Raw genomic sequence first — 20,175 nt, 5'->3', positions numbered from 1 at the left:
CTTAAAGAGTCCCCCAGATTGTATACACTCCAGGTCTTACAGAACCTGAATCCATCCCTGTCCCCAAGTCAAAATGTAGGAAAGCCCAAGAGCATGAATTCCAGACAAGTTCTGAATAAAAGTTGGGCCTGAGAAATGGCAGGGCAGGAACTCTGAGTAGGAGGGCAGACCCAGGGGGAGGTTACGGGGGGCTTTTGGAAGCACAGCACGGCAGGCCTCCTCTGGAACTTCTCCAGATTCCTCCCTGGAAGGAACTCACCCCTGGCCCCATTTGTCCTTGAGTCTAGCCCACGGCGCATCTGCCTTCTGATAGAAATTACTTGTGTCCGTGACGGGCACTGGGGGTTATTCTGTATGTTAGTAAATTGAACACCTATAAAAAATAAATTAAAAATTAAAAAAAAAAAAAAGAAATTACTTGTGTCCCACAGCGGCCGTGTTTAAATGCAGAAACAAGGTCCCCGTCTCTCTCTCTAAATGCCAAGAACTTCAGGGAAAGAGCTGACACAGAGCAGGGGACAGTAAATAGTTGTTGAGTTAAACTTAATTGGGGGAAACCGTGGATTTAGTGGCACAGAGAAGCAAAGTGACTTCTAGGCCTCAGTTTCCTCGGTGAGGTGAAGGCATTGGTCTCAAGGAGGGCAATTCTGAACCTGACAGCAGGGAACTAATTAACATCTCTGTACTCGATATTCTCAGAGTGTAGGTTTTATACCTTGAATGGAGGTGAAATCCAAGCTGGAGGCTTCGTGTCCACTGCATAGGCCTACGGCATTGCTTGCAAGTGTCAGACGCTGGCCTGCCCAGGTCCAGCGGGGGTAACTGCATTCTGGCAATTTCGAGTTCCCCTGCGCTCTTCATTTGGACAAGGTAGACTTTGCTTCCCGTCCCAATCGTTTTGCGCTGCTGTCCTTGGCTATTAAGCAGAGAAGTCACCTCCTTTGTAAGCCATCGTGTGCTTCCTTTCGAAGGACTATGTAGTTTTGCTGAGGTTTAATAATTGTGACCAGTTAAGACATCGTATGATTTCAGGTAATTCCCATGGATGAAAGGCTGTTCCCAATGCTGTATCAGAACTATTTTAGAACCACCTTCTTCTTCCTCCAGCGCTGAAGAATGACACTGGAACATGAAAAGTCCATCACAGTGATTGACCCTTGTGTGTACGGGAGCAGAATGGAATGTGAAGAGAATGTGAATTCCCCTTCCTTTAGAGGCACAGACCTGACTAAAAATTGCCAGGGGCCACAGGTGTTACCTTGTTAATAAAACAACCATAGGTTCCAGTTGGTTCTACATTTGAGTCTTGGGACACCCTGAACCTGGCCTGATATACCTTTCAATCTAATCAAGGAATGAGAACATGTGAAAGGTGTTCGAAAGTGAGATGACTCTGTAGATATTGCTATGATCACGATTGCATTTTTCTGTTTTCATCATGGAACGCAGAAACAAGGGAACCGATATGCCCCGACCTGCCCTCATATTCAGTTCCAGCAAGACAACTCTGTAAAATCATTTGTTTAATATTAAGGAGGTAATTTAACCCATCTTATGAAGATTTATTTTATTAGCAGCTACTCTAATAGGTTGGCATCTGATCATCTTTCTTTGGTTATAATAACATCCTTATCCTCTTAATGATGAAATTTTCTCCACTCCTTTGATGTCTGTGCTAATTGCCGTCTATTGTAATATTTAAATTCAGAATTAAAATGAGTTCCTTCCTTTATCTCAAGCTCTTAAAAAAGTCAAGTTGTGAACACAATGACATCAAATCAAACCCTAACTAGAGGCCCATAATGATCTTACTTAACAGCTCAATGATTCTGCTGTTATAAATAGATGGTTCATTCCTTCCATCACTAAATGTTTACTGAGTACTTCCTTTGGCTTTGTATGGGTGATGAAAAGATTGCTACGCCCGATATGACCTTGTCACCCTTTTCTCCCTTGACGTGGATAGTATATATCTTGGAAAAAACTAACAATTTTACAAAATATACCTGGAATCAAGATGAATGGAGATGGGCCATGGAAAAGAGGAAAGGGGAGTGGTCATGAATTACAAAGTAAAGGCCTTGTAGGAGGTCTTCTCAACTAGCTTTGTACTTTTTTTTGGAATCTCTTAGAAAAAATGTACCCCCTTTCCAAAGTTTGCTTGGGATTTTAGAGTAGTTACAGACTTACAGAAACCCCTCCATGCAACCCAGCTCTGTAACAGCCTATGTAGGTAAAACTGAGAAAACATTTAAGTTGCTATACGAAGCATGCCACGTGCTACTCGTGAGGTTTCCCACACGATTACTGACCTTGCCCCAGAGTTTCATGCAGTGCTCAGTCATGGCACCCAGGACAGGAAGCTTCCTGCTGAAAGGCCAGAGTGGCTTTATACACTTACATTTATTGTCATTATTATAGTTTGTCAAAATTCTCCCAATCTTGTGACCTTTTTTATTGATGTCAGAAAGACTTTAGAGTATGTGCTTTTTCAGCGATTATGATCCGGTTTAATGAAAGGATTGCCAACGTTTACCCTCTTATTTGGAACATTGGAGGCAGAGCTGTGACATAGTATTTATGCAGCTTCTAGGTCAGATCCACCCGTTCACTTGTGTTTTATTTGCCCACTGTCATGGTTTTAGCAGGCAACAATGCTCACGGGTGATTACGAACCTAGGGGAGGTAACTGTAGGCAGAGTCCTAGACACACATAGGTCCTACAGGCAAACAAAGCAAACCCCAAAACTCTGTTACCAAGGGTTTATGATTAAGGTGTGTGTGTGTGCGTGCGTGAACACTTGGATCTCCCCAAGCAGAGATTGGACAACCCATTTATAGAGGGACTTCTTCTTCCAACCGACAGATGCTTATTAAATATGTTGTTTGGGAGACCAAAGTACCAGACATGTATAAGGAGGTTACCTGGTTTACTAGAAATAGTCTTGAGGAGCACTTTTGCCCTATCCTTTCATTTAATTGAATTCAACAAATACACATTGCATCCACACAGGCTATGACCTGTGCTATGCTCTCTGAGTGATTCAAAGGTGCGCACTATCCTTCCCTGAAGATATTCGTTGCTCATGCAGGCTGGTAAGCACACATGCAGCCAGTATTCCTTCTTGTTCCCACGTCAGACATTTCCAATCGATCATGGGGCTCTTTCTTTCTGAACCTGGATTCAATCTCAAAATCCTTTTAAACGCAGTGCTCGAGGCAGCTCTTTCCAATCAATCTGAGTTGGAACAAGCAATAAAATCCATTTGCCATCCTGACGCGGGGAGGGACAGATATATACACAGATATGTATGGTTTCAGGTGGATCAACAAAAATAGATATTCCTTAAGTATTTACTATATGCTGAATCAAGTTCTCAACAATGGATTGTAGTAGCAATGCCCTGCAAATGAAAACTATTTTAGGAAATCCTATTGGGACCTTCTTTTGAAAAGCAAAGAATCACTTTGGAAGCAAATCATCATTCTCTGATTGATCTGTTTGATGAGATCAACTACGCATTGAATTTTCTTTGTGTACCACACACCTAGAAGAAAAATATAGGGCTCAATTTCAATTGCCTGCGCTGGAGTCTGAGATGAAGCCAAACAAGGAGAAAGGAGTGGTTTTTTTTAAAGAAAAACAATTCAGAGTAAAGAAACAAAATTAAAGCACTCAGTGGGAGTGAAAGGAAAAAATATGGAAACTAACGTTACTACATGAATTCCTTTCCCCCTCCACTTGATAGAGAAAAACATATTTATTTTCCTTTCTTCCTTGATTGGAAAAAAATCTACTTCCCATTAGATTAATTTCTTTAGGAAAGTCCACTCTTTAGGGCAAGCTGGGTGGCTCAGCGGTTTAGCACCACCTTCAGCCCAGGGCCTGATCCTGGAGACCCGGGATCGAGTCCCACATCTGGCTTCCTGCATGGAGCCTGCTTCTCCCTCTGCCTGTGTCTCTGCCTCTCTCTCTCTCTGTCTCTGTGTGTGTGTCTCTCATGAATAAGTAAATAAAATCTTAAAAAAATACATTAACAAAACACAGGATTTTTTTTTGAGGTGAGGCATTTCAATTTTAACAAGTTACTATAGGCTAAATGCTGTGTCCTCCCAAATCCCTTTATCCATACCTAATCTGCAACGAGCTGGTAGTTGGAGGTGAGGCCTTTGGGAAATCATTAGGTCATGAGGGTGGAGCTCTCCAGAATGGGGTTAGTACCCTGGTTATAGAGGGTCCAGAGAGCTCCCTCAACTTTCCTTCTTGTGAGGATACAGCAAGACACCGGACACCAAGTATAGCAGAGCCTCGATCTTGGACTTCTCAGCCTCTAGAACCATGACAAATGAATTTCTGTGTTTATAAGCCACCCAGTATGCTATCCTTTATAGCAGCTCAAATGAACTAAGTCACAAGGACTTTCCTTAGCATCCCCATAAGAGACTTTTAGAAAGGGGACCGTATGTACACAACGCAAAGAGAAAGATTGCATTAGCAAAGGGGCCCTCGGTATGGCTTGTTTAAAAAAAAAAAAAAGACATGCATGTCATTAAGCAGGAAACTTGGGTGCCCATTGTACTGTCTTTATTTTCTAGTTTGTTTCTCTTTTGAGGGAATTCTTGGTTTAAAACTAATTTGGATCAGCCCTTGATTATCATGTGTCAGGTAGTAATAATAGCTGCCTCAGTACATCCTAAGTGCCAGGAACTGTTCAGAGAGTTTATAGGTCTTGACATTTAATTGTATCAACAGTCCTATGAGATAGACACTGTTGTGATCCTCATTTTACAGATGATGAAACCGAGGTAAAGAAAGGCTAAGTAACTTGGTCAAAGTCCTGTAGCTAATAAGTAATCAGGCTGGGATGAGAACTCTCACAGTCCAGCCCCAGCGTCTGCATTCTTAGGTGAAATGCTTTATAGCCTCAGATGGGAAGTTGAAGCCCACAACTGGTACTCTGGGTTTCCTGGAAGTTCCACTTCGAAATATTAATATTAGGATTATTTTATTTTCAAAACTGTATTTGCCCTTTTAAGACCACATGTAAGTAGGAATGCAAGAATGACCAAGACTTGGTATTTGCCTCAGAATTCATGATTTCATTCATTCATTCATTCATTCATTCATTCATTTTCAATAAAACAAATTATTGGAGTCCTCTCTATTGCTTTTTTTTTTTATCTCACTGGCCACTCCTTCTTGATCTCATTTTGCTGATTGTTTCTCAACCCCCAGACTTCTAAATCATGGGGGTTTCAGTCCCTGGTTTTAGTTCTTGGTATATTTCTCTATTTACGATCAGTTTTCAGGTAATTTATTAAGCTTCATGACTTCAAGTACCCTTTGTAGAATCTGACTCTAAAATTTATACTTCCAGGGATGCTTGGGTGGCTTAGAGGTTGAGCATCTGTCTTCGGCTCAGGGCGTGATCCGGAGTCCTGGGATCAAGTCCCACATCAGGTTCCCTGCATGGAGCCTGCTTCTCCCTCTGCTTATGTCTCTGCCTCTCTCTCTCTCTCTCTCTGTGTCTTTCATGAATAAAGAAATAAATAAAATCTTAAAAAAATAAATTAAATTTATACTTCATCTCAGACCATTCCATTTAACACTAGACTTGTATTATCTACTTGATAGATGCTGACATTTAATAAGTGACTCAAATCTAACATGCCCCAATCCAAACTACAGGTTCATGCCCCTGCCGCCAACATATGCTTTTCCCATGGTCTTCCCACATTGTAAATGGCAACTTTATTTTTCTAGTTGTTTGGGATAAAAATCTTGATGTCATCTCTAACTCCTTTCCTTCTCTCACATTCCATTTCAGCAAATCCTATCAGCCCTTTATCTTTGAAATGTAACCAGAATCCAACAACTTCCTGCCGCTCTCCCATATTCCCCTGGTCCGTGCTATTATTACCTCTCATTTGGGTTATTTTATCTACCTCTTAATTGACCTACCTACTCCCACCCTGGCCAATTTCAGGGGTGTGTTGTGTTTTCTAGTATCCCTCAGCATAGCACTTAGGTCATTTTAGACTAGAAGTGAGGTCAAGTTGCCCCTCTGCTCAAAACTCTCTAGGGGCTTCCAACCTCATTTGGCACAAAAGCCCATATTCTTAAAGAAATTGTATGACTTGGTCTTTAAAGGGCCTCTGAGACTCTACATTATCCTCTTCCTCCTCCTCAAGGTTCCTAGTACTTTTCTGACTGTATCTCTTTCCACTCTCCCCCTCACTACATTGGCCTCCTGATAGTAGTCAAGTCAGACAAGCGTAGTCTCTCCTCAGTGCCTCTGCACTTGCTGTGTTTTGCCTGGACACTCTGGCTCTGCACAACCACATGGCTCACTCCCTGACTCTTTCAGTGCTTTGGTTAAACGTCATTTTATCACAGAGGTCTTTGCCGCCATCAAACAGCATATACCGAATCCTCGCTGCCTCCATCCACCTGGCACTTGCAGTCACATTATTCTACTTTATTTTCCTCTAACGTATTTATCAACGTTTGACATTTTATATCTTTATTTAGTTATTGTTTGAATCACTCCATCAGAATAGAAGCTTAATGAAGGCAGGGACTTCCTCTATTCTGTTCCCTGTTGTGTAACAAGCTTTTGGAATAGCATCTTACACGTAGTGGGTGCTCACTAAGTACTTGTGAAATGACTGACTGACGGAATGCATGCCTAGGGATCTACCGTGAGTCAGACCCTGGGCTTAGCACAGTGGGTTTAGCAGTGAACAAGACAGACGTGGTCCTGCTTTCATGACTCACACTTTATACTGGTTATTGGCATTCTCCTTTTCTCTAAAATGTAGCTCACATTTCTTTTATGGTCAGTTGAAAGTGGAGAGTGAAGAAAAAGTGGGGGAAGATCCAGGGGTATGATAAGAGGATGGCTAAGGAAAGGGAAAGATAGAGATTTTAATGTATAATGTGTTACAAGGGTTTTAACATTCCCTGTGCTCCATTAGTGTCATCAATACTGGAGTTGGGGAGGAAGGCTTCAGAAATTGTTCTGAAATTGGCCCCGTGGACTCTCTTTAAAATGCCCCATTAGGGGAGGGCAGATAGAAGAAAGGCAAACTACTGTGATAGCTGCTTATCACACAGGCACTACTCACAAGTGCTCTTTTTACCCAACATTATTCTTAGGGCTCATTCTGCATGGAAAATTTACACCTGCTCTTTCTGGTCTGTTCACATACCCGGTGTTTCACGTATAGCAAACCTAAGGTGTCACGTGCTGCCTGAATTCTCAGGCAAGCTGGGCATTTTGAAAATTATCCTCCATGTCCCCATAGAAAATTCTTGGGTCAATTCTTGCCCGTCTCCCAATATTTAAAAGTGAAATTATTTAGAGGCAACAGTTCTCCTTTCTTACTCTATAGATGGTTCTCCAGCCACTTCTAGGTGTGAAGAGGCCGTTGCTGGAGTTGCCAAGTAGAGGCGTAGACATAACCTATAGGGCTCCTTTAAGGCTCATTTTAGGCATAGCTAAGAACAGTCATTGGTTACTTTGCTGCTTTGAATCAGCCTTTTTCTACCCAGTTGTGTGATTCAAGGGGTCAGAAGATAGAACCACAATTTTTCTAAGCTAGCAGAAGTTCCCTAAAATCACAGAACGCTGAGATTTACTTTGCTTTTTGAGATTAAATTAAGCATGAAGGGTGGTCAGAATCTGTTTGGGGATTTTACGGGCAGAAACTAAAAAACAATAGCTATTGTCACACGGGAAGCACAGGTAGGGCACACCGTCCGGGCTCAGTGGGAGATTTCCCCCCGGTTCTACCAAGGAATGTCTTTGCTACATATGGAGGACTTTTCTTATTGAATCACCATCACCCTTTAAGTCGGCTGGGCTGAGGATTATCCCCGTCCTTGAAGGGGCATCGCAAAATGGGTTCGATGGGAATGAGCAAAGGCCTAAGGAGTAAAATGGGGATCGCTTTCAGTCATTGCATGATCATCGGATGACGCGCTGGCTGCTATCACTGGGTGATCCTCATCAGATGAGAAGCCGCCACGATAGCTGCTCAGGTCAGGGATGGCACATGGGTCACAGGAGTGGGGAGCGAACCATATGTGTGTACTAACCCAGTTTGTGGCTGGCGGCTCCTTTGGGCTGAGGATCGACGGTACTCGGCCAGGTTCAGCCATTTCTTCCTATTCTGTTCTAACCTCATATGTTCAATAGTCCCTCTCTCTTCTCAGGCCTGACATCTTTACTTGGTCTAGAGAGAGAAAAATAAAACTTGACCATTTATACTTATACATCTTTCCCGGCTTCCATCTGTATCAGAGTTCTTGAAGTTCAAGAACCAATACTTTGACACTTTTCTTCCTGGGTTCTATGCGGACTCTGTTCTTGGAGGCAAAAGTTAACTCCCGGGTAGCTGCGAGGGCTGAAGGGTGACAGAGGTCACGTGAAGAAATGAAATGAGGAGAAGGTGGAAGCGGAGTGGGGAAGACAGTCGATAGCAGGTCAGAGCTTTCTCTGGCCCTAATCCTGTTTAATCAGACATCCTATTTAGCTTTCAGAGCAACCCATGGAAGAGGTATCACTGCCTATCTCACCAGGCGAGGCGAAGGAAACCCAGAGAGGTTAAGTGATGTGTGCAGGATCATGCGACCAGTCAGCGGTAGACCTGGCGTACAGAATCAGGGCTCTCTACTTCCCAAATCCGTTTGCCTCACCACTCATTCACTACGCCCATCACCAGCCCAGAGAGATGCAATTTGAGCACCTAATGCTGTGTCCTCTCCTTTACTCATTTCTGCATTTCATTCTTTTTTTATTTTTAAAGATTTATTTATTTATTTATTTATTTATTTATTTATTTTTTATGTATTTATTTATTTTAGAGAGAGTTGGGGGGGTGCAGAGGAGTGGGAAAAAAATCTTTTTTAAAAAGATTTTATTTATTTATTCATGAGAGACACAGAGAGAGAGGCAGAGACACAGGCAGAGGGAGAAGCAGGCTCCATGCGGGGAGCCCGATGGGGGACTTGATCCTGGGACCCTGGAGACACGGCCCAACCTGAAGGCAGATGCTCAACCACTGAGCCCCACAGGGGCCCCCGGGAGAGAGAATCTTAAGCAGACTCTGCGCTGGACAGAGCCATCATGGGGCTTGACCTCATAACCCTGAGATCATGGCCTGAGCTGAAATCCCGTTTGAGGCTTAACCAGCTGAGCCACCCGGGCGCCCCTCATTGCTATATGGCTAACACCAGGTTAAACTGAGGGTGCGTAAAAATTGCTGTAGCATGAACATCCCTCGTTGCTCAGACCTAGACTGTGTGGTTGGGGTAGGGATGCATGGATCTCTGGAGTATCAAGAGGCCCAGCTCCCTGTTACTGTCTGAGCCAGGGCAGAGGCGTCAGCGTTTCCTTTATCTACTGGGGGTGTCTCCTTCAAAAGCCCCAGGGACCCTCAGGGGCTCAGCTGGCCTCTCGTGCCGTCCTTCCTTAGGAGGCTGTGGAAGACAGCCAGTAATTGTTTTCTTCCCTTTCACTCACAATCGTGGCTTTCACCTGGGCCTCCCTCTAGTAAACCCTATTCTTCCACTTTCTTCTGGATGGCCACCCTGGCCCAGTGCCACCTCCACGGGAAAACAAGGAGCCCTCCTTTCTGGGAGAAGCAATTTCTCATTCCCCACTGCAGCTCTCTCAGTAGATAAGGATTTTTGGCCTGTTTTCAAGGATGTTGCAGCTGAATTATCCACCTCTGTGCTTTCTTCCATTTGCTTTTATGACATTTCTTCCATTCTTCATTGTTCCTTGTAACTTTTGTTGATGACAAAAGATACCCTCCATTTACATTTGAAAAAGGGTAGCGACTCTGTTGGAAAGCCAGAACAATAAGTGCTACGGCTCAGCTTCAGTCCCACTTACTCAACTGAATAGTCGGTTAATATTTTAATAAAATAAAGATCTCTTTTAGTACCTGCTGCTGGGTCTGTGAAGTTTATGATGCATCCTTTATATTCCTTTCCACGTTTAAATTCTAATATTTTCCCTCTCACCCGGAGCAGCTTAATACACTGCAGGGAACACTTTCCCTTGATGATGAAAACAATATTTTTTAAGGTAAGTGGGGCTTTTAATTTAAGTATAACCAGGGGACTCATTAAGGAATCTGTTCAATGTCCTGGTACCTGGATTCTCACGTCTAAACCACTAACATGTACGCTTGAGTTTAAAATATTGTTACTTGATAATTTGGGGGGAGTGGGGAATAAACCATTTGCATAAAGTTAATAAAAAATCATGTACACCTGCGAGCTGATCCCTACAAAGCCTCAAATGATGACGCTATCTTGGTGAAGTTAGATGGTCTTCAGGACTTAATAGCCTCTAAAACCTGATTTGTCATTACCTAGAACCAGGTATCATCCCCTCAAAGACAATCTTGTGTTAACTAGGTATCCTAAGATTGTTGTATAAATTGCCTGTGTCAGTTTATCAATTCACAAAAAAAATGTCATAATCATTTGAGTTGGAATACTTGTGTGGCAAGAATCAGTACATTCTTTCTCTGTGCAAAATCCTATCAAGGAAACCATATTATAGCTAGAAGATTGTAGGGTGAGCACGGAATCGCCATAAAGCAGATTAAGCTAATTCCAATGTCAGGTTTAACATTACCCGACACAATGGGGATTCTCTACCCTGGCTATGTCTCTGGCACCAGTGGAATTTACAAAATTTTCAGAAGCTTGGGATCCATCTCAGACCTAATTAGGGCCAGACATTTGCATTTTTTTTCTTAACAACTCTACATGTGATTCTCTTGGTCAGTCGGGGTTGAGACCATTGATCCAACACATAATTGACTCCACAATAAGGATGGTTTTGCAGTGGCGTGTTACCCACGTCCGTTGGGCAAGACTCTCTCTGTCTCTGTCTCTCTGTCTCAGATGGTGGTTGGAATCACAACACCAAGATTTGCCTTCATTATTTGCCTTTGTCTGAGGTTACAAGGATGATCAATTCTTTTTTTAGATCGGTTTTTGCATTTAGACAAATGCTTGCTCTGACTGGAGTCCTTTTAATTTTGGATAATTTTGTTTCTCTCTGCTCTGATCTAACGAGCACTGGTCATACAAGGAAATCTTCCAAGTATACGCAATCTTGTTTCCTTCTTGGGCAGTTTTGAGGGACCCCTGTTATTTTAATCCGATGTTCCATTTTTTTCAACCAAGGAACCAAAAGGGGGGGACAAAGGAAGATTTCTTTTGCAGTGATATAAGTTTATGCAGGGATAAAATAGCCCACAGGGATATATATTTGTCGCCATAAAGACTACAACCAGAGGCTGTCATCCCTTCCCCCCAGGTGCAGCCAGAATAATCTTTTTTAAACATAAATCTGATCATGGCAGTCCCATTCAATGAGTTTCCAAAGCTCCTATGCTTAAGTCTAACCTCTGAAAGCTGCTTCCAAAGCCTTTCATGCTCTACTCACGGCCTACTTCTCTAGATACATCACCCTCCCACACCTCCACAGTCATGCTTCAGCCATTTCTGGATGTTGTCCAGTTCCTTAAATGTGTGGCTCTTACATCTTCTTTGCCTAGAACACTCCCCATCCTCTTCTTCCCTGGTTAGCTCTTCTTCTCCTTTGGTTCTCAACTTCAACATCACTTCCTCTGTGAGATCTTCTTGGATTTCCTGACCTAGTTTAGAAATACAGGCATGAGCTTTCATAGTACCCTTGGTTTGCATGATCATAACTCATATCACGTTTTTAAAAATAGCTCAGTGACTTGCCATTGCTTTTAGAATAAAGGCTTAGTACTTAACCAATCAGCCCACTGCTTGGAATCTTATTTCTCTATTTTCTGGGCTACCCTTTTTTGAGGACCTTCTATTTCAGCCATCCTTGGTTACTTCCTGGCCATCTAAAACTGCTTAAACTACCAGGTTAAAACACCAAAAAAATATCTTGCCCTTTTATATTAGTTTCATATTATAACTAAAATTAAACATGCTCTTTGCAAATCACTGCAGACTAAAGTACCGAGGTGTGATATTTCCAATGTGGATTTAGTTAAAAATTTTCAAGACATTCTTTCTTTACTACTTCTGAGTTTAATTTCTAGAGACAGCCACTCTCGTTGTTAATCAAAGAGTGCTACCCCTGGCTGAATTGAATAAGGGGGAGAGAATTCTTTCATAAGCATGAGATCCCAGTCAATCACATTTCCTGGGTTTAATTGGGAGGAAGCTAGTATATCGATGTGTCTGCTCTAGATAGATCTCAAATCTTCCAGTAGAGTTGGCATTTCATGTAATTTTATATCTTTCGATATTGGTATTGTGTTATGTATTTCCTGAAGTAGGAATTCATTTTTAAAACTTCCAAAGGTATAAACACACTAACTTTTCAAAAACTCTTTTGTAAAGTTATATAACTGTGTACAACTGGGTCTCTCTGGTTTGGCAAGTACAGTTGCTGTATATATGTGTACATGCTTCACAGGTCTATTTGCTAGGAGACAGAAGGGCCTCTTTCCTCTATGTAGTTTCCATTGCAGCACACTAACATTCCTTGGGTTTTCATTTACTATAAACTTTCTCCTCATATTTGGATTATAGGAGAAGGGAGAAGAGATTTTTTTTTTTTTTTTTGGTCTGAAACAAAAAAAGCTTACTATTGGCTAATCACTGCAATATTCAACTTCTCAAAGCAATATTATCTTCCTATGAAATGAAACACACTACCAAGACTCTTTCATTTGAATGTGACAGAGACCCAACAAAAAATAGACTCTGCAAAAAATCGAATTTATTGGTTTGCTTAACTCAGTGGTTCACAAATATTTTGACTCCAGAATCGTCTTACATTTAAAAATTGCTGATGACCTTTAAAGAGCTTTTGTTTGTATAGGTCATATCTATAATATTTGCCATATTTGAAATTAATGCTGGGAATTAAAATGATTTTTTTTTATAATCTATGAAGTCTGTCCTTATGGAAACACTGATGTGTATTCCAAACCATTGGTATTATTGGGTATGATTTCAGGTCAGCAGGATAAATATAGTTTAGGTTAAAGAGCAGATAGTTATTTTATCTCTCTAATCCATCAAGCCAAGTTTTTGAAGAGCCTAAACTCTCACAATTGCCTTCTTTTAATGGGGCAAGTTACATGGGTTTTAGTTTTTATCAAAACTGCTTGCAGTTTCAAACTTCATAAACCAAGAAGCTGCTTTGAGAGTGTCTGGAGACTCAACTGGGTACGGATTTTGGTTCTTGGGTAGGGCTGATATATCTGCAGACAAGCCAGTTTTGGAAAAAGACCTGTAACAAACACTGTATTTTTTTTTTCTTGAATTGCAAACATTTAAGGATGCATGGACTCATTTATTGAAGAACTATTTAAGCAAAATGTCATAATGGGAATGACTGTGGGGACAGAGAAGGCTTCTCTGAGGAGGTAACATTTGAACTGGTCTTTGTTGTGGGAAGATGATGTACAAGAAAGTTACTGTTAGAGCCCAGAGCAACTGCATGAATCTCTAAAGTGCAAAAGAGCTGATAAAATTTGTAGATTAGGAAAGAGGCGAGTGTGAGGCTAGTGTAGAGTGAGTGAACTCCGGGAGAGAGCAGGCAGGAGCCAGATCATGTAAGCCACTGCTCAACAGAAAGCCATTGCAGGATTTTGAACAAAGGGACAGGGGAGACAAGACGTATAGCATTGTAGAAAGCGAAGATGTTCGTTCCTTGACTTAGCGCTCTAGGGAAACCAGGCCATTGAGGGCTCCTCTGTGTACTCCTAGCTGTTGGGGTTGCTTTGTTTGCTCCTGCCATTCTTTACATCCAAAGGCTCTTTCTCATCTCCATCTGCTGAAATCCTGTTCCACCTTGAAAGAACCCCACAGACACCATAGTTCCTCAATGAAATTATTAAATTGGGTTGTTGGGTGCTACAGAAAGCACATGGTCATTGGTGTCCGGGAAATCTGGTTTTAAGTCCTGGCTCAGTTGCTTTTAAAGTCACTGTGAGTCTTACAAAACATTCTTAACCTTTCTGAGGCTCTTGCTTGCTTCTAGCTGACAATAATACCTGTCCCGAAGAATTGCTGCGAGGATCCAGCCAAGTGGCATTTGCAAGGGGCATGTCACACTGTAGGTGCTCCATAAATACTAGTTCTCTTCTGCCTTGGAAGACAGTACGGCGACGGTTAAGAGCATGGGTTGTGAATCAAAAAGACTGGGTTTGCAACCCACCCTGCTGTAAGCTTCCTGGTTGATCCTGGGTTTTATTTCACCTCTTCACAGGTTTCTCATTTGTATACGGGAATAACAAAATCATGATCCTAAAATCATAGGATTGCCGTGAGAATTAAATGGGATGATCTGGTGAAAGCACTTGGCATAGCGCCTGACAAATGATAAGCACTCAACAAATACTGGCTATTATTAACAGGAACCGTACCCAGTGTGGGTGCTTCGTAAACCACATATAGCATGATCTATGAATGCTTTCCGAATGAATAACTGTTGACGGGTATCGGTAAATTCAAGTCTGAACCATGGGCAGCTGAGTAAGTCCAGGGAGGAGAGGAATGGGAAACAGATGTAGCTCTCTATGAGGATCTTGGGCATCCAGGGGTAAATGCCAAAAGCAAGTACAGAAGGTAGGCTACAGAAGCTGATGGTGGTAAACGTTGCCTTCTTCACAATCTTGGTGCATGAACAACACAAGCTGAATCTCCTAAGCTATAAACAATGAGAACAAACTTCTTAAAAAATACAACTGAATTTCAATGAGTCATATTTCTTTCTTGATGATATTTGGAGAGATCTAGAGTCCAGACGTGATAGCTCCCACAGAATACATTCGTTTCTGTCTCTGCTGGTGTTGCAGCACGCTTGCCAGCCCTGCTCAGGGAGGGGGTGGGCATCCAGGCTGGCTGTCCTTGACTAGGTTACGTATTACAAGCACTTTAAGGTGCCCCCATAATCAAGGGGGGGAGGCAAGTGGCTCAAAGGACTTGAGCAAGGGACCTTAGGGAAATGCCAGGAAAGAAGGCTCCAGCATTAATATTGATTACTAATGACATGATGACTCTTTTTCTTGGTACTGGTTTATACTCCAAAGGTAAGCCCTGAGTTCTAGAATATTCCTGAATAGGTGACACGTGCTCAGCCCCTGGTACAGTGGCTTTCACACTGGATGTTCAATTCAGTTTATTGGGGTTATACTTGGTTTCAGAAAGATGGAACAATTGAAGGAACAGCATTGACAAAGAGCAGGAGGGCTGAATGTCAGAGCTTTCCCAGAGCAACTACTTCACACAACTCCATTTGCATCACTATCGTTGTTAGTCGTGCAGTGTCCAGGCTGCATGGTCATTTTCGGTAGCTTTAGAATTTCCAAACTGAAAATATCCCAACTCCAAATACATAGATGGGTTTTGAACCCTTATTTTGTGCCCTATACTTTCTCATAGATTTTTTTTTCTTTTAAACCAAACCAGGTCAAAACTCTCAGGAGTCATTCATGATTCCCCTCTTTCTCTCGCCCTACCCCCAACTCAATAGCAAGTCCTGTCAGCTTGACTTCCAAAGTATAATGTGACCCTGATTACTGCTCGGCACCTCCTCTGCTACCACCTTAGACCAATCCCTCCCCCCTCCACCCCATCCCTTTTCTGGAGGATCTCAGCAGCTGCCTAACTGCACCTGCTTCCACTCCTGTCCTGCTCAGCAGCCAGAGAGCTCTTTGAGAACTATAAGTCAGATCACCTGCTGAAAACCCTCCAGGCACTTTCCATCACACTTCAAATAAGATGCAACCTGTTGAAGACAGTCTGGAATGCTCTACACGATGTTGCACCACTGTCTGTGTCTTTGATATTGTATTCCCATTCTCCCTTCTTGGCTCACTGTGCTCTGGTCATTTGGCTCTCCCCGAAAGTCTTCAAATCTATTTCTTCTTTGGGATCTTGGATCTTTGCACTTGCTGCTCTCTCATATTAGAATGTTCTCCTAGATCAAATATATCTTCTTCCCTTCTTATTATTTTAAATCAAATATCACCTCTTCAGAGATATCTTCCCTGACTACTGTATCTGAAAAAACTTTCCCAATGAAACCCATTATCCCCTTAACCTACTTCACTTTTTTTCAAAGTATCTTATGTTGTTACATTTTTAAAATATTTATTTATTTATTTATTTATTTATTTATTTATTTATTTATTTATGAGAAACAGAGGCAGAGACACAGGCAGAGGTTGAAGTAGGCTCCCTGCGGGGAGCCCTATGTGGGACTTGATCCCAGGACCCCAGGGTCACACCTTAAGCTGAAGACAGATGCTCAACTGCTGAGCCACCCAGGCGTCCGAGTATGTTACTTTTATTTCTAGGTTTATTTGTGTATTTCCCATGCTGGAATGTGAGCTTCATGAAGACTGGGACTTTGTCTCCTTTCCTGCTTTTCCTTCTATACCTAGAACAGTTCCTGGCACACAATAGGTGCTCAGTAAATATCTGTTGAATAGATGCTCAATAAACTTAATCTTTAGATTCTTTAAGTAGTGGCCCTGGACCATTAGCATCAGTATTAATTGGGAAATTATTAGAATTGCAAATCGCTAGTTTCTAACCTGGGCCCACTAAATCAGAAACAGTGGCAGTGGAGCCCAGCAATCAATGTTTTAAGAAGCTTACCAAGGGATTCTGATGCATACTCAAGTTTGAGAACCACTGTCTTAAAGCAAATGTGTAAAATATTATTAGGGTTGTTGTACGGATAAGGTAAATTTTAAAGAAGTAACACAGTTCAGACAACTTAAGGAAAAAAATAACAATTATTACCAAATGTCACATTGTAAGCACTCAATAAATAACATGAATAATAGTATTCATAATAATACTGTTACGTATTATGCATCAGGTGCTGTATTTAATCTTCACAATAATTCTTTTCAGTGGGTATAATGCTTCCATTGTTGACTTTACTGATGTTCAGACAGTTAAGTCGTCCAAGATCACCCAGCAGGCAAGAGGCAGAAAGATCTGCTTGCTTCTTTGCATCTTTCCTTTTCTAAAAGAGATCTAAGGACAGACCACTCATGTGGCCCCAGATAAGCAAGGAAAACACATGTGGCATTTTCTAAAACAAATGCCAAGTTTCCATAATTGGAAATGATGAATGGTAGGTCCTGACATCAGGGGAACCCTCAGAAAGGGAAGTAGATGCCCTTTCTGCTTGGTGGCTCCAACTCAGAGACCCTGGCCCAAGCTGACCTTGGCGAACCCTATCTTCTTCCACCTTAGAAACGGGCTGCATGGTACTTTGGATGTGGGCTGGCAAAAGCTTGGCTTGGGCACCAGCAAGTATGAATAACTGTGGGCTCAGCAAATCACGTGGGCCCCACTGCCTTCGTGGAAGAGAACTGACATTTGATGGTGATAGGGAAGATGATGATGGAAATATATAAATATATATACTTCTGAAGTCAAGTCACAGTTGTTCTTGGAACTGCACACCCTGAACACATACAGACGAAACCCCAAACGGCAAATTCCTAAAATTATGCTACAGCAATCTGGTCAATTTAACCATGAATATTGATGGAGAAATTACGTCAAGTGGCCTTTCCATTTCCTCCTCATTCCTTCCTCTGTTTTGGCTTTTCATAGCAACATCAATCCATTCTCCAATTTTTAGTTGTTGTTGTTGTTTTTTTAAGTAATTTGGGGGCAAGGATTCCTGGGATGGATATGCTTTTAAATTTCTAATGCACATAGGACCAGTGCTGTATTAATTTCCACTTAAAGGTGATATCTTTACAGATGTGTCTTTATGCATGAAAGATTTTCTAAGGATCCAAGATATCGCTGTTAAAATTTTGCATGTAGGCTGCTATTGGCCTAGGGTCTGAGAGTGAAATTGCGTGGGACGAGGGGATTTACAGAAAGCAGAGGTACTGTGTTGGGGGTTATCAGAAAAATGGGACATTATCTGAATCATGTGCATCCCCAGTCCCTCACTCAACATCTTGCCCATAGTAGACATGTAATAAGTCTGTGTGGAATGAGTATTTAGGTGGCGTATACACCCTAGGAACTCAAAATATATTCTTTGACTGGGTAAAAGAAGGAAAGACGCTCACTGTATCTCTCCTACAACAGGCATTCAGTGCACACTTCTTGAATAGGAAAGTGCTACCAAGAATCTCCGTGCCTGTTTGGAAAAGTTTTGAGCAAATGCTTGGCACATAGTAGGCAGTCAAGGGAATGGCACCAGAATGGATGAGCGCTCATTTTCCCAGCCGTACCAACGGCATATGCAAAGTGTAATGGAAAGATAGTGGGCCAACTCCCGAGACCAGGATCCTTATGCTTCGAATGTGCCTTTTTTTCCCCCTCTTTTTAAGTAAATCTCTGTGTATTTCATAGCATTACCAGAAACTTGGATGGTTCATTTGTGCGACAATGGCTTTGTTTCTCTTCTCAGCACTTCTCGGAGGCACAGGCACTCATTTGTGCAAGCTCACGCAGTAAGGCAGGGGCGCAGTCCAAGCTTCTGACACGTCCACACTCATTAGAGCCAGAGAAGTCATCTCCCTCCAAAATGCCTAAAGAGTGTCTCTGTTTACGCACATAGATCTACTGTGTCAGCCCACATGGTGGAGGTCTGACACATTTGGTGCTTTCGAAGTCTATGACATCATGAATTTTTCTAGACTTCTCCCTCCACGACCCAGATACGAAGCCCGTGTAGCCAGCTCGGCTCAGCTCTCGAAAGGGACAGTTATGGAAAAGCTTATCTGGAAAATAATATTTCATCTGTGACCGGTGTTTCTTTTAAAACCAGGGTTCTATCTAAGCTTGGCTTTAGTTTCCTTTGGGCAGGAGACCAGATGTCTGTGGGGAGATGAAACCTCTTCCCGTGACGGAAGGAGGCATTCTCTGTTAGGAGTCTTAATTCGTGGACACTCTGATCAGGCTCTTTGTGCCTCTGTTTTTTTTTCACGTGTAAAATGGGATTAATAATACCTATTCTATAGGATTGTTGTGAGAGGAAGGAGTTATGGTCTAGAAAGCATTTGGAATATTCAGTAAAGGCACCCAGGGGGTCGATCTTTACTTAGCACAGAAATCAAGTTAGGGAGGCCTCACTGACACTGTGGCGTCCAGCATATTGGCAGCAGGGAAGGAAGGGTGGGTGATGAGGGAACGGCCCTGCATCTCTGTGCTGTCCCAATCTGCTCAGCACACGTAACCTAATTGTTTGGGGCTCCATGTCAGATTTCAGGCAGCAAAAGCTTTCAACGATTTTAAAAGGAAATAAAAAAAAGCTGAGAACCGAGGATCTAGTGTAATCTTCCATTTTAGAAATGAGAAGACTTGAGGATTCAAGATCTCTTGCCCCCAAGTCAGTGCTCGCTCCACCGTCCCCCTCTGCCCCTTCCCCTTACTTATCAAAGTCGATCGTTCTCATCCTATGGTTATAATTGAGACTCCTTGTATAGACATAAGGGGGACCTAACTCTCATTTTCTTCTTCTTTTTTTTAAGGAATTTATTTATTTATTTATTTATTTGAGAGAGAGAGAGAGAGAGAGAGAGAGGAAGAGCGAGCACATGGGTGGGGAGGCTCAGAGGAAGGAGAATCTCAAGCAGACACCATGGGGCTGAGCTCGTGACCCGGGCTGAAATCAAGAGTCAGATGCTTAACTGACTGAGTCCCCCAGGCGCCCCTTAACTCTTATTTTCTACTTAACAATGAGACCTGATTCCATTGTTTTTCCAAAGCTGTATAGTCAGAAAGTCGGTTAGACTATAGCAGAGGGTTTTTTATATTCATTATTCAGTTCAGTCATGGAGCAACCACTGCATTTCAGTCCCTTCTAGAGCGGTTCCCACTGACGGCGGCGGCCCCTGCTCAGGAGAGGGCTGCGACCACAGCGCCCGAAAATTCCCAGGATGCTGCTAGATTGTTGCTTGAGGGTTTGCCTCCTCTCATTCCTCTTAAGGAGCCAACAGGATTTAGGAAGAGTTTTTAAGCCTTCTGGGAAAAAAAAACAAAAACAAAAACAAAAAACCTGATTTTCATAACTTGAGCTGTGAGGAGGCCAGGGTCTACCTTTAACTGGTACCTTCTATGTCTCAGTGTGACTTTTTTGCATTTATAAAACAAAGCTGGAG

The sequence above is a fragment of the Canis lupus genome, chromosome 23 (assembly GCF_048164855.1).
Source record: "Canis lupus baileyi chromosome 23, mCanLup2.hap1, whole genome shotgun sequence".
In the NCBI taxonomy this organism is placed as follows: domain Eukaryota; kingdom Metazoa; phylum Chordata; class Mammalia; order Carnivora; family Canidae; genus Canis; species Canis lupus.
Note: the sequence above shows the minus strand (reverse complement) of the source record.